Raw genomic sequence first — 27,655 nt, 5'->3', positions numbered from 1 at the left:
CCTATCATCTCTTCCCTCTGCTCAAACCTTCTCCAACCTATCTCCTGATTCTGCCTCCTCAACCCTCCTCTCTTCCCTTTCTGCATCCTTTGACTCTCTATGTCCCCTATCCTCCAGGCCGGCTCGGTCCTCCCCTCCCGCTCCGTGGCTCGACGACTCATTGCGAGCTCACAGAACAGTGCTCCGGGCAGCCGAGCGGAAATGGAGGAAAACTCGCCTCCCTGCGGACCTGGCATCCTTTCACTCCCTCCTCTCTACATTTTCCTCCTCTGTCTCTGCTGCTAAAGCCACTTTCTTCCACTCTAAATTCCAAGCATCTGCCTCTAACCCTAGGAAGCTCTTTGCCACCTTCTCCTCCCTCCTGAATCCTCCTCCCCCCCCCCTCCTCCCTCTCTGCAGATGACTTCGTCAACTATTTTGAAAAGAAGGTCGACGACATCCGATCCTCGTTTGCTAAGTCAAACGACACCGCTGGTTCTGCTCACACTGCCCTACCCTGTGCTCTGACCTCTTTCTCCCCTCTCTCTCCAGATGAAATCTCGCTTCTTGTGACGGCCGGCCGCCCAACAACCTGCCCGCTTGACCCTATCCCCTCCTCTCTTCTCCAGACCATTTCCGGAGACCTTCTCCCTTACCTCACCTCGCTCATCAACTCATCCCTGACCGCTGGCTACGTCCCTTCCGTCTTCAAGAGAGCGAGAGTTGCACCCCTTCTGAAAAAACCTACACTCGATCCCTCCGATGTCAACAACTACAGACCAGTATCCCTTCTTTCTTTTCTCTCCAAAACTCTTGAACGTGCCGTCCTTGGCCAGCTCTCCCGCTATCTCTCTCAGAATGACCTTCTTGATCCAAATCAGTCAGGTTTCAAGACTAGTCATTCAACTGAGACTGCTCTTCTCTGTATCACGGAGGCGCTCCGCACTGCTAAAGCTAATTCTCTCTCCTCTGCTCTCATCCTTCTAGACCTATCGGCTGCCTTCGACACTGTGAACCATCAGATCCTCCTCTCCACCCTCTCCGAGTTGGGCATCTCCGGTGCGGCCCACGCTTGGATTGCGTCCTACCTGACAGGTCGCTCCTACCAGGTGGCGTGGCGGCAGAGAATCTGTCTCCTCGCCACGCTCTCTCACCACTGGTGTCCCCCAGGGCTCTGTTCTAGGCCCTCTCCTATTTTCGCTATACACCAAGTCACTTGGCTCTGTCATAACCTCACATGGTCTCTCCTATCATTGCTATGCAGACGACACACAATTAATCTTCTCCTTTCCCCCTTCTGATGACCAGGTGGCGAATCGCATCTCTGCATGTCTGGCAGACATATCAGTGTGGATGACGGATCACCACCTCAAGCTGAACCTCGGCAAGACGGAGCTGCTCTTCCTCCCGGGGAAGGACTGCCCGTTCCATGATCTCGCCATCACGGTTGACAACTCCATTGTTTCCTCCTCCCAGAGCGCTAAGAACCTTGGCGTGATCCTGGACAACACCCTGTCGTTCTCAACTAACATCAAGGCGGTGGCCCGTTCCTGTAGGTTCATGCTCTACAACATCCGCAGAGTACGCCCCTGCCTCACACAGGAAGCGGCGCAGGTCCTAATCCAGGCACTTGTCATCTCCCGTCTGGATTACTGCAACTCGCTGTTGGCTGGGCTCCCTGCCTGTGCCATTAAACCCCTACAACTCATCCAGAACGCCGCAGCCCTTCTGGTGTTCAACCTTCCCAAGTTCTCTCACGTCACCCCGCTCCTCCGCTCTCTCCACTGGCTTCCAGTTGAAGCTCGCATCCGCTACAAGACCATGGTGCTTGCCTACGGAGCTGTGAGGGGAACGGCACCGCAGTACCTCCAGGCTCTGATCAGGCCCTACACCCAAACAAGGGCACTGCGTTTATCCACCTCTGGCCTGCTCGCCTCCCTACCACTGAGGAAGTACAGTTCCCGCTCAGCCCAGTCAAAACTGTTCGCTGCTCTGGCCCCCCAATGGTGGAACAAACTCCCTCACGACGCCAGGACAGCGGAGTCAATCACCACCTTCCGGAGACACCTGAAACCCCACCTCTTCAAGGAATACCTAGGATAGGATAAAGCAATCATTCTCACCCCCTTAAATGATTTAGATGCACTATTGTAAAGTGGCTGTTCCACTGATGTCAGAAGGTGAATTCACCAATTTGTAAGTTGCTCTAGATAAGAGCGTCTGCTAAATGACTTAAATGTAAATGTTAAATGTCTAGAAACATCATTGAAACCAGGAGATGTCATTGCATGTGTGGGTGGTGGAACTAATAGGTTGGATAAGGTATGGTGAGCAGGACTAGGCTCTACAGTGAAATAAGCCAATAAACACTAACCAGAACAGCAATGGACAAGGCATATTGACATTAAGGAGAGGCATACTTAGTCGAGTGATCAAAAGGGTCCAGAGAGTGGAGAGGTTGGTTGGGGGTCAAGGCGATCCAGACAGCCAGCCAGGCCATCGGTAGCAAGCTAGCATAGGATTGACGTCTGTTATTAGCCACCTCTTGCGCTCCGTCAGTAGATTAGCGGGGTTCCGTGTGGTAGAGGGGACCAATCCAAATCACACAACAACAACAAAAATAAAAACAATAGATATAGCTAGAGGCCCAAGAAGAAGAAAAAAATAACAATAAAAATAAATAAATAAATTGTCCGATTATCTATTCAGATAGCAGCCGATAAGACAGCTAATGGCTAGCAGGCCGCAGATGGGCGCCCAGGCAACGTCGCGACGGAGGAACCAGACGGATAACTCCCTCGGGTAGACAACGTCGGCAGTTCAGCCGTGAAGGCCCGGTGGGGCTCCGCGTAGGCAGCAAAACGTGTCCGGATAGGTAATCGCAGCCCAGGAGTGATTGATGGAACTCCTCAGCTGGCTAGCTCCGGAACAACTGATGTTCGCTCCGGAATCGACAAAAGCTTTAACTCGCTTCTGATTAGCTTCTGGATTAGCTTCTGGCTAGCTCCTGACTAGCTTCTGGCTAGCTTCTGGCTAGCTTCTTGGAGTTTGGAGTTTCTGGCTAGCTTCTGGCTAGCTTCTTGGAGTTTGGAGTTTCTGGCTAGCTTCTGGCTAGCTTCTTGGATGATTACAGATTTGAGGTAAATAATATTTTTTTATACTTTTTTATAAATATAAATTGGTGAGGCGGGTTGCAGGAGAGTGTTTTGAGGATGAGTTTATGGAAGTTTATGGAGTTTATGGAAAATTTAAAAAAGTTGTAAATATATATATATATACGGGACACGACAAGACGAGGACAAAAGACGTCTGAACTGCTATGCCATCTTGGTTCGTCATTCTGATGAAGGTACTTTCAAAGTGGTGGCAAAATTGCTTAAGGACAACAAAGTCAAGGTATTGGAGTGGCCATCAAATCAAATTTTATTTTTCACATACACGTAGTTAGCAGATGTTAATGCGAGTGTAGCGAAATGCTTGTGCTTCTAGTTCCGACCATGCAGTAATATCTAACAAGTAATTTAACAATTTCACAACTACAAATACACACAAGTGTAAAGGAATGAATAAGAATATGTACATGAAGATTAATGAATGAGTGATCGCCGAGCGGCATAGGCAAGCTGCAGTTGATGGTATAGAGTACAGTATATACATATGAGATGAATAATGTAGAGTATGTAAACATTATATAAAGTGGCATTGTTTAAAGTGGATAGTGATACATTTATTACATAAATGTTTAATTATTAAAGTGGCTAGAGATGAGTCAGTATGTTGGCAGTAGCCACTCAAAGTTAGTGATGGCTGTTTAACAGTCTGGAGGCCTTGAGATAGAAGCTGTTTTTCAGTCTCTCGGTCTCCGCTTTGATGCACCTGTACTGACCTCGCCTTCTGGATGATAGCGGGTTGAACAGGGAGTGACTCGGGTGGTTGTTGTCCTTGATGATCTTGTTGGCCTTCCTGTGACATTGGGTGGTGTAGGTGTCCTGGAGGTCAGGTAGTTTGCCCCCGGTGATGCGTTGTGCAGACCTCACTACCCTCTGGAGAGCCTTACGGTTGTGGGCAGAGCAGTTTCCGTGCAAGGCGGTGATACAGCACGACAGGATGCTCTCGATTGTGCATCTGTAAAAGTTTGTGTGTTTTTGGTGACAAGACTAATTTCTTCAGCCTCCTGAGGTTGAAGAGGCGCTGCTGCGTGGGTGGACCATTTCAGTTTGTCCGTGATTTGTTCGTCGAAGAACTTAAAACTTTCCACCTTCTCCACTACTGTCCTGTCGATGTGGATAGGATAGGGGGCTGTCGATGTAAATAGGGGTGGATAGGGGGCTGCTCCCTCTGCTGTTTCCTGAAGTCCACGATCAACTCCTTTGTTTTGTTGACATTGAGTGTGAGGTTATTTTCCAGACACCACACTCCGAGGGCCCTCACCTCCTCCCTGTAGGCCGTCTCGTCGTTGTTGGTAATCAAGCCTACCACTGTTTTGTCATCTGCAAACTTGTTGATTGAGTTGGAGGTGTGTATGGCCGCGCAGTCATGAGTAAACAGGGAGTACAGGAGAGGGCTGAGAACGCACCCTTGTGGGTCCCCAGTGTTGAGGATCAGCGGGGTGGAGATGTTGTTTCCTACCCTCACCACCTGGGATGGCCAGTCAGGAAGTCCAGGACCCAGTTGCACAGAGCGGGGTCAAGACCCAGGGTCTCGAGCTTGATGACGAGTTTGGAGTTTACTATGGCGTTAAATGTTGAGCTGTAGTCAATGAACAGCATTCTTACATAGGTATTCCTCTTGTCCAGATGGGTTAGGGCAGTGTGATTGCGATTGTGTCGTCTGTGGACCTATTGGGGCGGTAAGTAAATTGGAGTGGGTCTCATACAAATTGCTTACAAATTGGAGAGGGTGGAGGTGATATGGTCCTTGACTAGTCTCTCAAAGCACTTTATGATTACAGAAGTGAGTTCTACGGGACGATAGTCATTTAGCTCAGTTACTTTGGCTTTCTTGGGAACAGGAACAATGGTGGCCCTCTTGAAGCATGTGGGAACAGCAGACTGGGATAAGGATTGATTGAATATGTCCGTAAATATACCAGCCAGCTGGTCTGTGCATGCTCCGAGGACGCAGCTGGGATTGCCGTCTGTGCCTGCAGCCTTGCGAGGGTTAACATGTTTAAATGTTTTACTCACGTCGGCTGCAGTGAAGGAGAGTCCGCAGGTTTTGGTAGCGGGCCGTGTCAGTGGCACTGTATTGTCCTCAAAGCGAGAAAAGAAGTTATTTAGTTTGTCTGGGATCAAGACCTCGTGGTCCGCAACGGGGCTGTTTTTCCTTTTGTAGTCTGTGATTGACTGTAGACCCTGCCACATACCTCTCGTGTCTGAGCTGTTGAATTGCGACTCTACTTTGTCTCTATACTGTGACACTTAGCTTGTTTGATTGCCTTGCGGAGGGAATAGCTACAGTGTTTTGTATTCGGTTTCCGGGCACCTTGCCCTGATTAAACTCACTCACGGAATCAGCGTATTCATCAATGTTATTGTCCGACACGATGCGGAACATATCCCAGTCCATGTGATCGAAGCAATCTTGAAGCGTGGAATCCGATTGGGTGGACTAGCGTTGAACAGACCTGAACACGGGCGCTTCTTGTTTTAGTTTCTGTCTATAGCAACAAAATGGAGTCGTGGTCAGATTTTCCGAAAGGAGGGCGAGGGAGGGCTTTGTATGCGTCGCGGAAGTTAGAATAACAATGATCCAGGGTTTTGCCAGCCCATGTCGCACATTCGATATGCTGATAAAATTTAGGGAGCCTTGTTTTCAGATTAGCCTTGTTAACATCCCCAGCTGCAATAAATGCAGCCTCAGGATATGTGGTTTCCAGTTTACATAGAGTGAAATTAAGTTATTTCAGGGCCGTCGATGTGTCTGCTTGGGGGGGATATACATGACTGTGATTATGATGGTAGATAATGCGGTCGGCATTTGATTTTAAAGAATTCTAGGTCAGGTGAACAAAAGGACTTGAGTTCTTGTATGTTGTTATGATTACACCACATCTCGTTAATCATAAGGCATACACCCTGCCCTTCTTCTTCCCAGAGAGATGTTTGTTTCTGTCGGCGCGATGCGTGAAGAAAACCGGTGGCTGTACCGACTCTGACATATCCTGAGTGAGCCATGTTTCTGAGAAACAAAGAATGTTACAATCTCTGATGTCTCTCTGGAAGGTAACCCTTGCTCAAATTTCATCTACCTTGTTGTCAAGAGACTGGACATTGGCGAGTAGTATACTCGAGAGCGGTGAGCGATGTGCCCGTCTACGAAGCCTGACCAGAAGACCGCTCCGTCTGCCCCTTCTGCGGCGCCGTTGTTTTGGGTCACCGGCTGGGATCCGATCCATTGTCCCGGGTGGTGGACAAAACACAGGATCCACTTCGGGAAAGTCGTGTTCCTGGTCATAATGTTGATCTTATATACAATAGTTCCTCCTTACTGTATGTAATAAAACGTCAGATTTCCTGGGCTAACAATGTAATAAATAACACATTAAAAAAAAAAAAATACTGCATAGTTTTCTAGGAACGCGAAGCGAGGCGGCCATCTCTGTCGGCACCGGAAGACAACACCAAAGCCCTGACCTCAATCCTATAGAAAAATTGTGGGCAGAACTGGAAAAGCGTGTGCGAGCAAGGAGGCCTACACACCTGACTCAGTTACACCAGCTCTGTCAGGAGGAATAGGCCAAAATTCACCCAATTTATTGTTGGCAGCTTGTGGCAGCTACCCGAGACGTTTGACACAAGTTAAACCATTTTAAGGCAATGCTACCAAACACTAATTGAGTGTATGTAAACTTCTGACCCACTGGGAATGTGATGAAAGAAATAAAATCTGAAATAAATAATTCTCTCTACTATTATTCAGACATTTTACATTCTTATAATGAGGTGGAATTTTTACCTTACCTTTTATTTTTAGGATTAAATGTCAGGAATTGTGAAAACCAGAGTTTAAATGTATTTGGCTGAGGTGTATGTAAACTTCCAACTTCACATGTATGTGCAACAACTAAAGTATTAAATTAAATGAAATATCTGCCTGTGACAATAAATATTTTGGCTTCGGCATATTTATTGATTTAGTCGGGGGATTTGATTTTGTAGAGATTATTTTGCTTTGCTTGGCTCAATAGCATGACATTGCATTTCCAGTCTCTTCTCTTGCCTGGTCTTTAAATTACTTTTCCAGTCAAGTTGAGCATGTCAACTCTGAAGGATTACTGTCCGAACCTTTGTCAGTCCCTGTGGGAGTCCCTCAGGGCTCTATATTAGGCCCCATTCTGTTCTCCATAGTCAAGTTATTTTGCAATCACAACTGGGATTTCCACAATGTGATTTACATTGTCAGAGGGGAAGTGACCTCATCCACCACCACCAAATTGTAGCACAGCAGCTATTTATTACCAGACAAAAAGACTTATCCATTTCCCCCCAGTCTCTTGTTCTCCTTACCTTCACCTTCTCTTAATCACAAACAAAGATGTCCCTTACACGGCCAAGGTCGTCCTCAGCATGCAGGATGTCCATTATCACTCTACCATATGATTTGTCACTTGGGCCCAGTTCCAAACCCATCACTGTGCCCTTCACTGCCATTCATTTGAAATTGAAATTGAGAAGCCAGGTAGTCTAGCGGTTAAGTAACCGAAAGGTTTCTGGTTCAAATCCCCGAGCCGAGTAGGTGAAAAATCGGTGCCCTTGAGCAAGACACTTAACCCTCATTGCTCCTGTAAGTCACTCTGGTAAATTATTCATATGTAAATGTATATCCTAATATTGTTACCCAGCTGGTGAAACCTGTACTGTTAGTCCAGTTCAACTTGTTGGGGGTCCTGATAGACTGTTAATGGTTATTGTTTCAGTGTGAGGTGAGATCTATGTTCTACCTCCTTCTTCCACACTACTTTCCCTTTCTCTTTCTCTCACCTCTACTGCTTTCTCTCCCCCTTATATTTCTCTCGCCATTTCATTCTCCCTTTTTTCTCCCCCCCCCTCTCTCTCTTTCTCTTCTCTCTCGTTATCTCCCCTCCCTCCTACCTGAGTAATGTCAGTTATCTTCCCTGTCATCATCATTACGGGGCTGATTACCTGTCAGTAGGGCTCATTAGAGGCCTATCAGCATGGCGGCAGGAAGACCGTCAGGGACAGCCTCAGCCCCACACCCTGGCTACCTGTCGTCACTCCCACGGCCCAGCTCGGTCCGCCTGGACTATCTTAGATGGGGTGGGTGGGGGGTAGGTGAGATGTGTGTGTGTGTGTGCGAGTGAGTGAGTGAGTGAATGTGAGTGAGTGAGTGAGTGAGTGAGTGAGTGAGTGAGTGAGTGAGTGAGTGAGTGAGTGAGTGAGTGAGTGAGTGAGTGAGTGAGTGAGTGAGTGAGTGAGTGAGTGAGTGAGTGAGTGAGAGAGAGAGAGAGAGAGAGAGAGAGATGGCCAGACAAGCTATTTTTCTCTTTCTCCGGGAGAGGCAATTGGATTGAGTCTGAAGGATTCACATTATTGGCTCGTCTGCAGGGTGAATTTTGTATCTGCTCTCTGTGTCTCTGCAGAATGTGCTCATCTGTGTACAAACAGTATACGGTTTTGTGTGTGTGGGGGCGCACGTATATACAGCCACACAATACCACATGCCTATGCCGGCGTGTTTGTCGTGATACCTGGTGTGTGTTTCTCACACATTTAAGAGATCAGGCAGTGTTTAGGCAAGACTGGGACGGGACAGACTGATACAGTAGTAGCTAGATAAACAGACTGTCTCGGCCTGTAAATACTACAGTAGTACATGGTAGTGCATCATCCTGGACACAGGGGGCACAGGGGTTGTGAAGACTGCCAGACAGGGTGCATCTCAATAGTCAGAAGTTGATTCCTCTCATTGTATGATTTTATCTTCTTTCCTTAAAATCTGTTCTGAATCTCACTTATATGAATCTCACTCACATATATGACCACATGCCCAGCTTCTCTCTTTCTCCCTGTCATGTTCCCTCTTTTGAATTCTGTCACTTTTTGTTCTCACTCTTTCTATCACTGTCTCTGCCATCTTTACTCATTTCCTACTTTGCTCTCCCTAACCCTCCTATCTCATATGCTCGAATAACAGAATACCTCACTCACTCACTCACTCTCAGGGTTGGGAGGAGAGGATGGACGCGGCCTTGTTTCACCTCCTAAGGACATGTCTGTCTCGCAGCCCTAAGGATCAGGACCTGTCTTCAGCATGCCCAAAGGCACGGTCTGCCTGAAGAAGCACATCACCCAGCTCTGTGACCGCCTGGTCAAGGGGAACAGCTATTCCTGGCCTCCGAGGCCAAGGTACCCATACCAGTCATGATGCCAGGTGAGAGAGGGGAAGAGTGTGTGTGTCTCTCTCTCTCTCTCTCTCAATTCGCTACTTTTTCTTTCTCTCTGTATGAGAAAAAGCAGTTTCTCTTCATTAGTGTTCAGTCTAGCCTGTGATGATACCGTTAACTCCTTCCTCTGAGAATGCCTAATGAATCGTGTCCCACTGAGGTGTGTTTGCACGCTCTGTCTGTTGTTCCAGTGTTAACCGCTGGCTGTGAGAATGCCTGGTAAACACTAGTCCCCTGGTAAAGTTGTTATGGTTGGAGAGAAGAGCACATGTCTCAATCATAGCCCTGTTTACACTCTCAGGCCTACAGTGGTGTGTGTGCGCCTGACCACCACCCCCATGGGTCATTGAGTTCTAACAAAAATGTGTGTGTCTGAACATCATTAAGCAGGCCAAATACCTTTTTACTCCTTTTATGCTTCTTCCTCCCTCCTCTCTCTCTCCTCCCTCCTCTCTCACTCTTCCTCCCTCCTCTCTCTCTCTTCCTCCCTCCTCTCTCTTTCTTCCTCCCTCCTCTCTCTCTCTTCCTCCCTCCCTCCCTCTCTCTCCCTCCTCTTCCTCCCTCCTCTCTCTCTCTCCCTCCCTCCTCCCTCTTTTCATTTCTTCCTCCCTCCTCCCTCCTCTCCTCTTTCTCTCTTCCTCCCTCTTTCATTTCTCTTCCTCCCTCCTTCCTCCCTCCTCACTCCCCCTCTTTCGTCCCTCCTTCCCTCCCTCTCTCTCTCTCCTTTCTCTCCCTCCCTCCTCTCTCTCTCCCTTCCTCCTCTCTCACTCTTTCTCTCTCCCTCCTTCCTCTCCTCTTCCTCCCTCTCTCTCTCCTCCCTCCTCTCTCTCTCTTCCTCCCTCTTTCGTTTCTTCCTCCCTCCTCTCTCTCTTCCTCCCTCCTCTCTCTCTTCCTCCCTCCTCTCTCTCTCTTCCTCCCTCCTCTCTCTCTTCCTCCCTCCTCTCTCACTCTTCCTCCCTCCTCTCTCACTCTTCCTCCCTCCTCTCTCTTCTTCCTCCCTCCTCTCTCTCTCTACCTCCATCCTCTCTCTCTCTTCCTCCCTCTCTCTCTTCCTCCCACTTTCGTTTCTTCCTCCCTTCTTCCTCCCTCCCTCCTCTCTCTCTCTACCTCCCACTCCCTCCCTCTCTCTCCCTCCTCCTCCCTCCTCCTCTCACTCCTCTCTCTCTCCCTCCTCCCTCCTCTCCTCCCTCCTCTCCTCCCTCCCTCCTCTCTCTTCCTCCCTCTCTTCTCTCTACCTCCCTCCTCTCTCTCTCTTCCTCCCACTTTCGTTTCTTCCTCCCTCCTCTCTCTCTCTCTACCTCCCTCCTCTCTCTCTCTTCCTCCCACTTTCGTTTCTTCCTCCCTCCTCTCTCTCTCTTCCTCCCTCCTCTCTCTCTCTTCCCTCCCTCCTCCCTTCACTGTCTTCCCTCTTCTCTCATCTCCCGCCCTCTCACTCTCTTCCTCCCTCCTCTCTCTCTCTTCCTCCCTCTTTCATTTCTTCCTCCCTCCTCTCTCTCTCGTTTCCCTTCTTCCTCCCTCCTCTCTCTTCCCTCCCTCCTCCCTCTTCACTCTCTTCCTCTCTCTCTTCCTCCCTCATTTCTCTCCTCCCTCCTCTCTCTCTTTCCTCCCTCCCTCTCTCTCTTCTTCCTCCCTCCTCTCTCTCTTCCTCCCTCTCTTCCCTCCCTCCTCTCACTCTTCCTCCCTCCTCTCTCTCTCTTCCTCCCTCCCTCTCTCTCTCTTCCTCCCTCCTCTCTCTCTCTCTCCCTCCCTCCTCTCTCTCTTCTCTCCTCCCTCCTCTCTCTCTTCCTCCTCTCTCTCACTCCTCCCTCTTTCCTTTCTTCCTCCCTCTCTCTCTCCCTCCCTTCCTCTCTCTTTCATTTCTTCCCTCCCTCTTCCTCTCTCTCTCCCTCCTCCTCCTTCCTCCTCTCTCTCTCTTCCTCCTCTCCTTCCTCTCTCTCTCTCCTCCCTCCCTCTCTCTCTCTCTCCTCCCTCTTTCTTTCTTCCTCCCTACTTTCACTGTCTTCCTCCCTCCTCTCTCTCTTCATCTCTCTTTCGTTTCTTCCTCCCTCCTCTCACTCTCTTCCTCCCTCCTCTCTCTCTCTTCCTCCCTCTTTTGTTTCTTCCTCCCTCCTCTCTCTCTCTTCCTCCCTCCTCTCTCTCTCTTCCTCCCTCCTCTCTCTCTCTTCCTCCCTCCTCTCTCTCTCTCCTCTTTCCTCCCTCCTCTCTCTCTCTCTTCCCCCCTCCTCTCTCTCTCTCTTCCTCCCTCCTCTCTCTCTCTTCCTCCCTCCCCTCTCTCTCTCCCCCTTGCCCCTCTTTAGCAGTCACCCCTCACACGTATAAGTGTGTTGATGACAAATCAACTCGGCCATTTCCCTTCAGTAGTTCTCTCCCTAGTTTCCACCCCATCAAACACAGCAGTTGATTAATGCAGGATGTTTAATATGATATATGAGGACTGTTGATGGACACAGGGGCAGTATTGTGAAGAGGTAGGTAGCCACCAGACTAATGAATATGGATACAGTGGAGGGAGGAAATATTAACCATGGTTTTCCAGTTGAAAACCTCCAGCTTCGCAAATAGAAGAATTAGTTGCCTTATTGAGTGCTTTACGCATTCATTCTTTGGAGCTTATAATTAATTCACGAAATGGATATGTGTTCTTGACCAATGTAGAATACTTTGAGAGTTCTGGGATAATGTAGTTGTATGGTCGTTTGAACAAAATAATTGTTGTTTTCATGACTCGTGGTAGTAGGCTATTAGTCCCCTTCCCTGCATTAATTGATTTTGTCTGCTTGTCTATTCAACATTTGTATAAAAGGAAACCATGCCATGAATTAAGAACCATAGGCTACCTTTTTGTTATCACAGTGTGATGCGTCACATTGATGACTCAAATCGCTTTAAGAATAATACCTTCTAATTAGCCTTTTTACCTAACGAGAGCTTGTAGGCGACATAACAAAACAAGATCTTTATATTCAATATCGTTTCGATAATCAAATAGTTTAAATGAAACTTCAATAAACAATTGAATAGTGCATTCAGAAAGTATTCAGACCCCTCTCACTTTTTCCACATGAAACATCCCTCAGTTAAAGGCACATGACAGCCCGCTTGGAGTTTGCCAAAATGCACCTAAAAGGCTCTCTGACCGTGAGAAACAAGATTTTCTGGTCTGATGAAACCAAGATTGAACTATTTGGCCTGAATGTCTAGCATCTGTGGTGGAAGAAAAAAGGGGAACCAGGCACCGCTCATCACCTGGCCAATACCATCACTAAAATGAAGCGTGGTGGTGTCAGCATCATGCTGTGGGGATGTTTTTCAGTGGTAGGGACTAGAAGACTAGTCAGGATCGAGGAAAAGATGAACGGAGCAAAATGCAGAGAGATCCTTGATTAAAACCTGCCTCAGAGCGCTCAGGACCTCAGACTGGGGCAAAGGTTCACCTTCCAACAGGACAACAACACTAAGCACACAGCCAAGACAATGCAGGAGTGGTTTCGGGACAAGTTTGTGAATGTGCTTGAGTGGCCCAGCCAGAGCCTGGACTTGAACCCTGGATAGAACGTCTGGATAGAACGTCTCTGGAGAGACCTGAAAATGGTGGTGCAGCAACACTCCCCACCCAACCTGACAGAGCTTGAGAGGATCTGCAGAGAAGAATGGAAGAAATTCCCCAAATACAGGTGTGCCAAGTTTTTAGCGTCATTCCCAGACGACTCAATGCTGTAATCACTGCCGAAGGTGCTTCAACAAAGTACTGAGTAAAAGGTCTGAATACTTCTGTAAATGTAATATTTCAGTTTTTTAGTTTTAAGACATTTGCAAAAAAAAAAAGTTTTGTTTTGTCATTATTGGGTTTTGTTTATACATTGAAAAAACAATATAATCAATTTTAGAATAAGGCTGTAACGTACCAGATTACCAGATTTCTATTTGACCTTTATTTAACTTGGCAAGTCAGTTAAGAACTAATTCTTATTTTCAATGACAGCCTAGGAACAGTGGGTTAACTGCCTGTTCAGGGGCAGAACGACAGATTTGTACCTTGTCAGCTCGGGGGTTTGAATTTGCAACCTTCCGGTTACTCGTCCAACACTCTAACCACTAGGCTACCCTGCCGCCCTCACTGCACCGGTTCTTTATATGGCCTGCGAATGGTCTAAATAAACAAAAGCCTGAATTAACGCAGGCTAATAATTAACTGATATTTAATTGAATTATCATATCATAACAAATACCTGCTTGCACTTTTTGCCAGCTGTGTATCCATCTACTGGGTTGTTGTCCTTCCAAACCAGAGATTTCACTCACACAGCACCTGTTTCCATGATGGTGTAGCCTATTCCCCCATCATAACCTTCCTTTTTATTTCTCCAGTTAGGCCTACGTTACCCATTTTCGCGTGAGCTAGGTTAGCCAGAGAAAGTCAGCTTGACAACTTGTCGTTGCCTATTCTCATGTGGAGGGAGGGAATATAATCTCTGCGTTTAGACAAAATTAGAATGTTTCAGCACCACACAAATAATGGACAGTTCCCTGCTCCACACTCTCTCAATACGTTCATGGATGGAAGCCTCGCCGCTCAGAGAATGAAATTCGCAACATAATGTAACACAACAAGCTCATGGGTTTGTAAAAATTGTAAGCCTTATTATCTGGATTTTAAAAGTTTCTGACCAGCAATATAATTGTTCTGATCCGTGAGATCAATGTTTTCATTCCACCCGCCAGCTGATTTGATTTATTTTCAATGTTTTTTGTTTTTTTTGTGGCGTGTATCCGACCTGATGCAGGATTCTACTGTGTGTGTGTGTGTGTGTGTGTGTGTGTGTGTGTGTGTGTGTGTGTGTGTGTGTGTGTGTGTGTGTGTGTGTGTGTGTGTGTGTGTGTGTGTGTGTGTGTGTGTGTGTGTGTGTGTGTGTGTGTGTGTGTGTGTGTGTGTGTGTGCGTGCGTGTGTGTGTGTGTCGGGTATTGAGCTGACAGGATTCATGTCGTCCGGTCTCTCTCCTTTCGCCGTTGTTCTGCTGCCAAAACACACACACACACACACACACACACACACACACACACACACACACACACACACACACACACACACACACACACACACACACACACACACACACACACACACACACACACACACACACACAGAGTCAGGAGACTCCTGTATGACCAAAGCCCTGTCACTCTTTATGTAAACAGTAATTTGTTACAAACCCCAAAGATGTTGCTTTTTCAATCGACTGTAAACGCAAAAGTTGTTTACGTTTCCAACAACACCGGCGGCAACCGGAGACTGCAGACACACTCAGTAGCCTCCTGTGCTGCACGCACACACACACACACACACACACACACACACACACACACACACACACACACACACACACACACACACACACACACACACACAACAAGCCCCTTTTCATGGCCTTGCAGTACACCTTATTCCAGGCGTTGTATAAAAGTGGATGGATGGGACTTTGGGTGATCTTCCCACTACCAATGCTGCGTGGGACCTGACAGTTGAAAAAACACACACAGTACACAGACACAAACGTACAGTACTCCCTGATATATAGCCTATTTGTGCTTTTTCTTGTGACTGAAGGATATACAGAATATTTTATCTCTTATGACACACACGCGTACTCCTGTCGTTCTCCTCATCTCTCCCTCTCACCCCTCACCCTCTCCTCACCTGACCCTGTGTCTCGCTCTGATGACATCACCTGGGCGGCCTGCTGAGACTCTGGTTTTAACAGCTGCTCTTGGCCCTTGCTCTCTCTCTCACATACACATGCATGAACACGTGCACACACACACACACCCTGTCAGCAGCACCTGATGGTATCATTTCAGTCAGTACTGTTTATCACATGGCTTTCATTACTCCTAGAACTGTTAGCTTTGCTCTGTCATTAGGTCAACTGTTGGGCTGCTTTACAGTTTGGAGTTGTGGTTGTAATGTTGCTCTCTCCTATTTATCTCTCTGTTTCTCTGTCTTTCTTGTTTACTCTCTCCATGTATGTGTCAGTAAGCAAAGCTTTAGTTCTGTCTACTTGAGGTTCATCATAGAATGAACTAGATGTTGTGGCCTTCTTGTTTTGTGTGTTTTCACTGTACATCTATTTCAGTGTGTGTGTGTGTTTATACATATCTTCTCTTTCCCTCCACAGAAGAAGATTGATACCTCTGCGTCCACACACACACACACACACACACACACACACACACACACACACACACACACACACACACACACACACACACACACACACACACACACACACACACACACACACACACACACACACACACACACACACACACCACAGTTCCACTTCCTGATTTATCACGTTTTATATGGAACTTCCAGACTCCACTCCACACTGGGCAGGAAAAACACAGGCTGAGGAACTCGCCTCCTTTAGGGAACACATCCAACCCCCCATCATGTTTTCACATTAGTCAGAGACTTATGCATGCTCTATCGCTCTCTCTCACTCTCTCTCCCTATATCTTTCTCTCCTTCTGTCTCGCTCGCTCTTTCTGTCTCTCTCTCCCTTGCTCTTTCTTTCTCTCTCTCATATTTTTCGCTCTCTCTCACTCTCTCACTCTCTCCCTATCTTTCTCTCTCCTCTCTCGCTTGCTCTTTCTGTCTCTCTCTCTCGCTCTTTCTTTCTCTCTCTTTCTGTCTCTCTCTCCCTTGCTCTTTCTTTCTCTCTCTCATCTTTCTCGCTTTCTCTCACTCTTTTTCACTCTCTCCCTATCTTTCTCTCTCCTCTCTCGCTCGCTCTTTCTGTCTCTCTCTCTCGCTCTTTCTTTCTCTCTCTCGCTCTTTCTGTCTCTCTCTCGCTCTTTCTTTCTCTCTCTCGCTCTCTTTCTATCTTCCTCTCTCCTTCTTTCTCATTCTTTCTCTCGCTCTTTCTTTCTTTCTCTCTCTCCCTATCTCTCTCGCTTTCTCTCTCGCTCTCTTTCTCTTTCTATCTTCCTCTCTCTCCTTTTGTTTTCTCTCTCCTCTTTTTCTCTTTTCATTTGCTCTTTCTCTCCTTCTCTCACTCTTCTCTTTTTCTCACCCTGTCTTTTGTTCTCTCTCTCTCTCTCTCTCTCTCTCTCTCTCTCTCTCTCTCTCTCTCTCTCTCTCTCTCTCTCTCTCAATTCAATTAGCTTTTTAGGCAAGACATAACAACGCACATATTGCCAAAGCGTACTTTGGAAATGTATAATATTAATCAATAGTGTCAACGGGACAACAGTAACAACAATAATCAAGGGTCCAAATAACCATATGTTGAACAATAACAGAGGCATAGAGGACATGTGCAGGTTGGTTGGTCTGTCAGACACCATCCCTCATCTTATGGCAGGCAGCAATGTAGTTTGCTGCCAATCCACAGCTCTCTGCATCCTCCACCAACAGGACAGGTAGCCTACTCTCATCAGAGAGGTCTTTGGAGCCTTGAATAAGGGTTTCAAATTTGGCGAAATGACACTCTCTAATTATTATTATTATTATTTTTTTTGACATATTGTCAGGAAATGCAGCTCTGTCTCAGCTCTGTTTCGGGTTCTGCTGTGGTCTCTCTCTCTCCGAACTAGTCAAACTCCCCTCTCCTTGCTATGTGTTGAATACATTAGCTACTCGGCTGGAACCAGGCGTTTTTGGCAACAGTTAGGCGATCTTGAATGTTCCCCCACTGAATATATTTGCAGTGGAGAAAAACCATATGTTGTGATAAAGTGAATGCCAGGGGAATGTGATTGTGATGTACTACTGGGATGCAAGGTTGTTGACGGGAGGCTATGCAAGCAGGCTTTGAGGTGTGTGTGTGTGCGTGCATGATGGGGGATAGGGGGTGTTGTTGTGTCTGACTGTATTCTGTACATGTATTTAAGTGTGTGTTCTCTCCCAGAATCTCCTCTCCTATGAACATCTCTAATTAACACTCTAGAAATGGAGGCTTTTCGGGCCTAAAATACCCCCCCCCCCCCCCCCCCTCAAGTTCCAAGTCCACTGAGAATACCTTTTTTCCTATATCCAAATCTGTCTTTGGGAGCCATTTCTGATGGCGGAAACAGATGTATCTTGTCTTGTGTTTGAAGCCTCCTTTCTCAGCTGTTTTGGGAGGATTTCAGTTATGCCTTGTGGTTAGGAGATCTATTCCTGTAGGACTTAAAGAGAGGGGAGAGATGTTGAAGTGGAGAGCAGAGCTACTATCACTGAATGAATGGGATCTTCTCTGCTAGCTAAAGCTCTACTTAATACTCAACTACTTAAAGCGGTTAGAAATTCCTAGGCTAAACCCCATTTAGAGAGCGACGTCTCTGTATGTCTCCGTCTGCCTCACTCTCTCTTTCTCTGTGCGCATGCATACGTGAACGTGTGTGTGTGTGTGTGTGTGTGTGTGTGTGTGTGTGTGTGTGTGTGTGTGTGTGTGTGTGTGTGTGTGTGTGTGTGTGTGTGTGTGTGTGTGTGTGTGTGTGTGTGTGTGTGTGTGTGTGTGTGTGTGTGTGTGCGCGCGCATTATCAAATTTGGCAATGTGTGTGTGTGTGTGGCCATATCTCTCTCATTGCCCAACAGTATAACCATAAAACCTTTAATCGTCTTTTCCAATGATCTCCCTCCTCTCCTTACTTTTACAATGTTGACATCATAAAGAGTGGAGAAAAATGCCTTGGTGTTGACTTTGTGGTTGGGACAGGGTTAGGCTGTAAAAGTAGATCAGGTGTCTGTTTGATTTACAGCTGTTTGATTTTGGACTTCAAAACCAGGAGGTGCACTTCCTTCTGGGCTGGGGAGAAAGAAGGACTACTAGAGATCATATCACAAGCAAACAATTTGCAAGATTTGAGACCAAACCACAACCAAATGATCTTCTGAACCACTACACAACACAACGGTCTAACACATTCAAACCACAACCAACGGTGGTTTGGTGCATGCTCTAGTTCTTTTGACCACAACCAAATGGTTCCGTAGATAAAACCATAAAATAAAACCGTCTACTGAAATTGAACAGCAACAACAATCCAGCAGTGAATTGAATATACTGTGAGACCAAACCACGACCAAACGTTTCAGAACAAAGACCAAACTAAACCACGACCAAACGTTTTAGAACAGAGACGAAACTAAACTGCTACCAAACGTTTTAGAACAGAGAACAAACCAAACTGCTACCAAACGTTTTAGAACAGAGACCAAACTCAACCACGACCAAACGTTTTAGAACAGAGACAAAACTAAACCACGACCAAACGTTTTAGAACAGAGACCAAACTAAACCACTACCAAATGGTTTAGAACAGAGACAAAACTAAACCGCTACCAAATGATTTAGAACAGAGACAAAACTAAACCACGACCAAACGTTTTAGAACAGAGACCAAACTAAACCGCTACCAAACGTTTCAGAACAGAGACCAAACTAAACCACGACCAAATGTTTTAGAACAGAGACCAAACTAAACCGCTACCAAATTATTTTGAACAGAGACAAAACTAAACCACGACCAACCGGTCCAGAAGTGCTAACCGATCTATTTGCTCTTCTAACTGCAATCACACGTGTTACTGGAGGAGACCAAACTCGACCACATCCAGACAGTAGAGCGGTTTGGACCATAACTAACTAACCATAACTAACCCGGTCTCCCAGACCAAAACATCTTTCATATCCCAGTATATGTGACAGTGTGCAGCTCCATACTACAGTCTGAGAGAGGGCTGCCTGGCTTGTCTCCCCTGCTAAAGAGCTCCGTTTCAGGCTAAAGGGGGTCCAGAGGTGGGGGCCCTTTCCTTAACATGTGTTGATGTATGGCTGGGCAGAGGTTAAGACACACACTACCCTTGTCCCCACACACGACCCCTCTCTCTCTGCACACACACACTACCCTTGTTCACACACACACACACACCGCCACTGTCCGAAATTGCAAGACAGCGCAAAAAGACAAGCTTAGAAAAACACCTGCCCAATTAAAGTCTGGCGTATCCAATTTCAAACAAGCCCATGGTCAGGAAGAGGGAGAAAAAACTGAGGCTGCCTGTTGCCTTTCAGCTTGGAGCAACCCCATGGGCCATCCTAGCCAATTGGCCTCACTAAACAGAACAAGATTGGCTTTATAGCATAGGATAAATATTAGACAGGGATTAGGGTAATCTGCCAAGAGGTAGAGGGCATTTTAAATAAACACACACACATATGAACACTCGCACACTTAACCACATACCCAGACTTAACACACACACGTTCGTACACACCACCGCCAACTCAGACGGTGTGTTTTGAGGGTGTAAAATGAAAGTGGCATGAAAAATGAAACAAGCCCTTGGGATTAGGGGTCAGACGGAGAGGTGGAGGAGGTAGAGCGGGGAGGAGAGAAGAGGAGAGGCGCGGCGAGGCGAGACAAGGGGTCTGATTCATAGACCCTAGGAGGTCCCTAATTCCTGTTCATCCTTGGTATTGAAGAGGTGATAGATACTCTTGGAAGGGGTCTAACTCTGACACCCCCAGCGCACACAACACATAGGCAACACCTACATGTCCACATACATACAAACACATTCCATCAACACCTGCACACACACACACACACACACACACACACACATACAATAATATTGACATTTGTAGGCCCTGGTAGAAGATGAAGTTCTTACATAACCACATCTGACAATTACTGAGACTTTGTCACTTGAAAAAGGGCAGCTAAAGAGGAACACTATTATTACACATTTGATACATGTTACGGCCAAATCCTAACTTGATACTCCAGAGAAAGATAGGTTTGAGTTGTGTATGTACATTTAGTGTACAAAACATTAGGAACACCTTCCTAATATTGAGTTGCACCCCCTTTTGCCCTCAGAACAGCCTCAATTTATCAGGGTATGGACTGCAAGGTGTCGAAAGTGTTCCACAGGGATGCTGGTCCATGTTGACTCCAATGCTTCCCACAGTTGTGTCAAGTTCGCTGGATGACCTTTGGGTGGTGGACCATTGTTGATACACACAGGAAACTTTTGAGCGTGAAAAACTCAGCAGCGTTGCAGTTCTTGACACACTCAAACTGGTGCGCCTGCACCTACTACCATACCCCGTTCAATGGCACTTAAATATTTTGTCTTGCCCATTCACCCTCTGAATGGCACACACACAATCCACACATACAGAATACACAAGATCAAAATCGTTATAAAGCAATTATCAGACTCCTCTTTGAATTGGTATATTTCTCCAAAACACAGTTGTCCAGAGTCTGCATAGACCTGCCAGGACCTTGGATCATTGGAGACACTCAAGTTTTTAAATCCCGTATCTCTTAACACATTCAAGAAAATAGGCATGGCCTCTAAACCTTCCAGCTGCCTACTGGACCCTATTCCAGCTAAACTACTGAAAGAGCTATTTCCTGTGCTTGGCCATCCTATTTTGAACAAAATAAACGGTTCCCTCTCTTCCAGATGTGTACCAAACTCACTAAAAGTGTCAGGAATAAAGTCTCTCCTGAAAAAGCCAAACCTTGTCCAAGAAATGTGTTTTAACTGTCGGCCTATATCGAATCTCTCATTCCTCTCAGAAATATGTGAAAAATCTTTCGCACAGGAACTCACTGCCTTCCTGAAGACAAATAATGTATATGGTTTTAGACCCCATCATAGTACTGAGACTGTGATCGTGGAGGTGGTAAATTACCTTTTAATGGTGTCAGACCAAGGCTCTGCATCTGTCCTCGTGCTCCTAGACCTTAGTGCTGCTTTTGACACCTCTTGACACCATCAATCACCACATTCTTTTGGAGAGATTGGAAAACCAAATTTGGTCTACACGGACAAGTTCTTGCCTGATTTCGTCAGGCAAGAACTTATCATCATCATTTATCATCATTTATCATCATTAGTCATTTAGGTCAACATTGGATCATTCAGAGATCCTCACTGAACTTCTGGAGAGAGTTTGCTGCACTGAAAGTAAAGGGGCTGAATAATTTTGCAAGCCCAATTTTTCAGTTTTTGATTTGTTAAAAAAGTTTGAAATATCCAATAAATGTCGTTCCACTTCATGATTGTGTCCCACTTGTTCTTGATTCTTCACAAAAAAAGATACAGTTTTATATCTTTATGTTTGAAGCCTGAAATGTGGCAAAAGGTCGCAAAGTTCAAGGCGGCCGAATACTTTCGCAAGGCACTGTATCTCTCCGATTTGGTTCTGCCATACATACCTACACGTACGCTACTGTCACAGGACACAGGCCTTCTTATTGTCCCTAGAATTTCTAAGCAAACAGCTGGAGGCAGGGCTTTCTCCTATAGAGCTCAATTTTTATGGAATGGTCTGCCTACCCATATGAAAGATACATACTCATCTCTTCATCTCTTCAGTAGGTCCTATGATTGAGTGTAGTCTGGCCCAGGGGAACGGCAAGGCACTGGAGTGACGAACCTGTCCCTGTCTCTGCCAGGCCACCGCTCAGTGCCTAGTTCCTCTCTCTGTTCATTCCTAGGTTCTTGCGTTTCTTGGGAGTTTTTCCTAGCCACCGTGCATCTACATCTGCATTGCTTGCTGTTGGGGTTTTTAGGCTGGGTTCCTGTATAAGCACTTTGTGACATCTGCTGATGTAAAAAGGTTTTGTATAAATATATTTGATTTGATGTCTCAAGGCTTAATAATCCCATTCATCTAAACTGATTGAAGTGGATTTAAATGTGACATAAATAATGGATCAAAGCGTTCACCTGGATTCACCTGGTCAGTCTGTTATGGAAAGAGCATAATGTTCACTCTTTGTATATCTCATGATAGGATTCTGTCTCTGTGATTGGCTGTTGATCATGCTCTTCTTCCTGTAACTCAGGGGGCTGTGAGCCAATCGCGGAGGCTTTTGCTGACCTGGAGGAGCCGCCCCTGCAACAGGAGTCTGCCACCAAGTTCATCAAAAAGAAATAGCCGTCTAAGAAAGTCGAGACCAAGACAGGTCAGTCAGGGGATGGACACAAACAAACTCAGACCCTGTGTGTGGAAATCTCATCCTTGGATTGTGATTCACCCTCCTTTAGCTCGTACAGTACAGTATATGACTGGTTTCATGTCTGCTGGGGCTGTTCTTATGCTGTGTTGAGATCGTGCTGATGCTCTTCTCATATTAGGCTCACACTGAGCTCAAGCTCTGTTCGGTGTCTTTCTTTCTCTCTTCCATCTGGTTCTACTCTCCTCCCTCCCTCCATCCCTCCCTCCCTGATTGGATGTAATAGCTGGCGAATTGCAATTTTTCCGGTCATTATCAAAGTTGAGATTTTTTTTGGGGGGGGGGGGGCTCCAAGTAGTTTTTTAATCAAATGAGTTAAAGCTGTAGTTGGACTGACTGCTGTAACTGAGGAGGAAAAGGCACAGTGTTTTCCACCCTCAGAATGGGACGTTTTTTTTCTGTTTGATTTCCAAGCATAATTTGTCGTGTCTGTGTGTGTGTGTGTGTGTGTGTGTGTGTGTGTGTGTGTGTGTGTGTGTGTGTGTGTGTGTGTGTGTGTGTGTGTGTGTGTGTGTGTGTGTGTGTGACTCAGATAAACAATCATCAGTTGTAGACAGACAGAAGGGAATTCCGTATTAAATTCCCATGTTGAGGAAATAGAGACTTAATTAAATAAATGAATGCAACAGACTGACAGCTCCTTCTGTAGCTGATGGATGTTAGAGGGATAGACTGCTACACACATGGCTCTTTCTCCACTTAGACACTCCTGGTTTGAATTGAGCACAAATCCATGTTTGTCTTTTCTAAGATGAAGTTGGATGGCTTTGAGGAGAACTAAACATGAGTGGTTAGAAGTGAGCAGATGTGTGTGTTATGTCGGCAGTCCATGACCCTTTTTGTGTGGTTAATCCACCCAGGCGTCGCCGCTAATGAGCTGAGCCCCACTGAGGAGGTGTGGGAGACACAGACGGGCGACGCTTGGGGATCGTTAAGAACACACGCATACACACTACACACTCAGACACTTCCTCTACATAAAGCCCACACACATACTCTGGGCACATGCATTTACATCCATACGCTCAATCACACCCAGATACAATTGAACAACATATATTTTTTCAGACCTCTTAGATCAAATGGCTGTCACATGCACACAATAGGGATGCGGCGCAATTAAAAATCCATTCCGCAAGCCAATTGAAAGAACCAGAACAAAAACACAGGAAAAACAAACAAACAAAATACGTGTATTTCCCCTGTTAACCCTAATGGAGAGAATACCACACAGACCACCACTCAACACACACTGAGGTAAGACTCTGTGAAGTGTGTTACACCATGATTCAGAGTTGTATTGGGTAGGCCATATGATGGCTTTTCATGTATGTGACTTAAGCCTTCTGCATGCTTCGGTTCCGAATGAGTGTGCTTGCATACTCACTTAAAAGACCTTCGCTTGAAAAACGAGAAAAAAGCGACAATGTTGAGACCCCGTAGTCAATATACACTTCCTCAAAAAAGTCAGAATTATTCTAAGAACTCAAGAAACCTGTAATTAATTTTGACATTTTTGTCGGAGATCTTAGTCGCGCAATTTGACATCTAACTAAGATGTTTGGTGCAGTATTTCCCAAGTGAAAAAATGTGCATGAAAACCATTTGTCTTGTTGAATGACAAAAAGCACTTTGAAGAATCCCTACTGTTGACCAATCACTGACAAATTGGCGTAGACTTCGGTTTGCCTCGAGAGAAAAAATGTGTGTGTGTACGAACAACCGGGAAAAAAAACATTTACGAAGACCAAAGACCAAAACATAACAAACTGTTCTGAACCGTTTCGGATGAGAAGCCATGCGGACACCTTTTCAAAAGAGCAGTGAAATGGATTGTTCCCTTTCTAGAGTCATTTAGGGAGAGTGGCACACTGAAGTGAGTGATGGTCAGGGTCTATTGATGATGCCTGTTGCTGGCGCAACCAAATTGGCAAAACACTACATTAAAGCAATAAATGACAAAAGGGAAAGTGAACAGGAAGCCGTAAAGAGGAAAAATAAGGCCCGACTAAAATGGTGTCTGCTCATCTTAGCTGACAGGGCAGGCTGTTCCATAACTGAGGGGCTTTAATAGGGAACTCTCCGTCCCCCTGCCGTGGTTCTGCATCTAGGTACAAACAGACATGCTCCTTGGGAGCGAAGTGACATCAATGGGTTGTATGGAACAAGCATGTCTGTCAGATAACAGGGGGCAAGGCATGCAGTGCTTTAAAAGGTAAGAGTAAGATTTTAAAATCAGACCGATACTTTACAGGCAGCCAGTGTATTGCAGATAAAACTTTGTGCCTTCTTGTGTTGGTTAAAATGCGAGCTGTAGTGTTCTGTACAAGTTGTACGCTTTTAATAGTAGTCTGAGCAGCAGGAAAGGAGGGCATTACAATAGTCTAATCTATTAGATGAAACTAATGCATGGACCAATATTTTGTCATCTGGTTGAGAGATGAAAGTATGCTGTTCTGGATATGCTTTTTATGTGGTTGTCAAGAGTTAGGCCGGGGTCAAAGCTAACACAAAGGTTTTTAACAACCATGTTTGGTGTGATGGGGCAACCATCAATGTTAACATTGAGGTCTGATACTTTATTTGAGTTTCTTGTGGCCAATTAGCATAATTTCTGTCTTATCAGAGTTTAAATGCAAGAAATTTGTTTTTCATCCAGTGTTTAACATCTGTAATGCAATTCTCAAGGCGGGCTGACTGTGACGTATCGTCTGGTTTAACTGATAAATACAACTGAGTGTCATCAGCATAGCAATGAATATGCATGTTGCGCTTACAGATGACATTACCCAGGGCTAGCATGTGCAGTGAAAATAAAAGGGGTCCAAGCACAAAACCTTGAGGAACGCCAAAACCAACCCTGTAACTTTTCGATTAATTATCCCCCAGCTGAACAAATTGATACCGCTCGGAAAGGTATAATTTGTTAGCCTGTTAAGAATCTGTACTCGTAGACCAACCAAGTCATCTAACATCTTAATGAGGATAGTAAGATCAATAGTGCCAAAGGCACCAGCAGTTAAATCTAAGAGAACAAGAATAAAGACATGACCACAGTCACAGGACAGCAGCAGATAATTTACTACTTCAACTTGTAGTAAGGCACTAAAGTAAAACTACAAAAAATGTGGCAAAGAAATACATGTTTTCTCCTGAATACTAAGTGTTAATTTGGGGGGAAATCCAACACAACACAAAACATCACTGAGTACCACTCTTCATATTTTCAAACATGGTGGTGACTGCATCATGTTATGAGCATGCTTGTCATTGCCAAGGACTAGGGAGTTTTATTTTTATAAAAATAAACAGAATAGAGATGGCCACAGAATGTATTTTATTTTTTACATTTGGATTCATAGTCCTACTTGAATAGTGGATAGCCTACATGATGACAGCCAAGTGTCTTTGAAAGTGTAATTGTCGGATGGGGATCACGTGACCCTTGAACGAGATGGCCACATGAACTAAGAGCACCGCACAAGTAGTTTTCAATTCTTAATCTAACCTCCACTTCAATTTAAAACTCCATTAGCTTTAGTCAAAAAGTATTGGCGGCTACAAAAGGCGACATTACAGTTGACATTTTACCCGGACTCGAGTAATAGCTGTGGAAAAAGCATGTCAAAGCCATGCTTTCTGAGCTGAGATCCCAACGTACAGAACTCAACATCAAATTAGATTCCATGAACTCTCAGCTCAGTGCGATCGGGGGCAAGGTGACAACCCTGTAAAACGCTTTGCCTGACATCAACAAGATTACCATCAACGCGAGCGCCTGGATGAGACAGAGGGGTGAATCTTATCCGTGGAAAACTTATTGCCAGACGCCATGGAAACAATAGCATCTTCTAAAAAATAAAACAGATCATCTGGAAGAAAAAAACAGAGGACCTGGAAAATAGGGGGCGAAGGGATAATTGTGTTCTATTAAATCTGTCCGAAAAAGAAGAGGGTAACATGCCACTGATCCGCTACCTGCAAGACAAACTTCCCGAATGGCTACACCTGTCCAACGACAGGCCCATAGAACTCGAGAGAGCTCACTGAGCACTGAGGCCCCCACCAGCAGCCAGACAACCACTGCACTCAATCACCATACGTTTCTTAAGTTTCATCAACAAGGAACGAGTCCTATTGGCAGCGAAAATCAACACCATTGCAGTGAGAAACGCTGTATGTTGCTAACTGTTCCCGTTTTTCGGGAAAACAGAATTGAGACTGAGCGTGGGGTTAATAGATCCAACGGAATATGTTGAGTTGTTTGGGATCTCGGCTGTGGTGTTCAGAGATTTATTTTCTGTACACCATTTATTTTAATTTTATGTGACTGCAGCTGTAACTATTATCCACCAATACCCAGAGATGTCTTGCACTAGAGTTCGATTATTGTTCAATGACGATGACTAGTACCTTAAATCTATTGACATGGAACTGCCATGGTCTAGGTCATGCAATAAAATGGAAAAAGATACTATGTGCTCTAAAAAAGGAAAAAGCAGACATCGCGCTATTACAATCAACACACCTCTGTGATGCCGAACATGCCAAACTCCGCAGAGCTTGGGTGGGACAGGTGTATTTCTCATCTTTCAAATCAAACAGTAGAGGCACAGCCATAATTATCCATAAGCATGTTCCATTCATAATTGACAAAAACATATCTGATCCGGAGGGGAGATTTATTTTGATAACTGGGTCACTGTATGGTCAACCAATTACTATCTTAAATATATACGCTCCTAACACAGATACTCCTGCTTTCATGTCAAAGATCATAACCCTGTTCAATGAGCATTGTGTTTCCTTTTGAGGGCTGGCTGGAGATTTTAATTGTACCCTTAACCCAACCTTAGACAAATCATCTCAAGTCCCCACCACAAACCATAGATCTGCAAAGATGTTGAACTCTCTTGCTAAAGAGATGGGACTGCTAGATATCTGGAGAGAGACTAATAGCTCATCTATGGACTATACATACTACTCTGATGTTCATAACACCTACTCTCATATTCATTACATTTTTATCCCAAAGATTTCCATAAATTCTGCCACGTGTACAATCGGACCCATAGCACTTTCAGATCATGCCTTTGTCCACCTCCGCTTTGACCTCTGCAAAAACAACCCGAGGTCAAAGAGCTGGAAATTCAACACCTCCATGTTATCAAACGAAGCGTTCCATACATTGCTAACTACATGGACAGACAACTACACACAAGACAACAAAGACTCTCCTGTT

General features: G+C 45.5%; 1 pseudogene; it reads left to right on the top strand.

Annotated features, from left to right (window-relative positions):
• The window catches only part of LOC135521602 (protein PTHB1-like), a 246,567-nt pseudogene that overhangs the window by 98,521 nt on the left and 120,391 nt on the right, over positions 1-27,655 (top strand).

The sequence above is a fragment of the Oncorhynchus masou genome, chromosome 30, assembly GCF_036934945.1.
Source record: "Oncorhynchus masou masou isolate Uvic2021 chromosome 30, UVic_Omas_1.1, whole genome shotgun sequence".
NCBI classification, from domain to species: Eukaryota; Metazoa; Chordata; class Actinopteri; order Salmoniformes; family Salmonidae; genus Oncorhynchus; species Oncorhynchus masou.
Note: the sequence above shows the minus strand (reverse complement) of the source record. Positions and strands in the feature narration are given on the sequence as shown.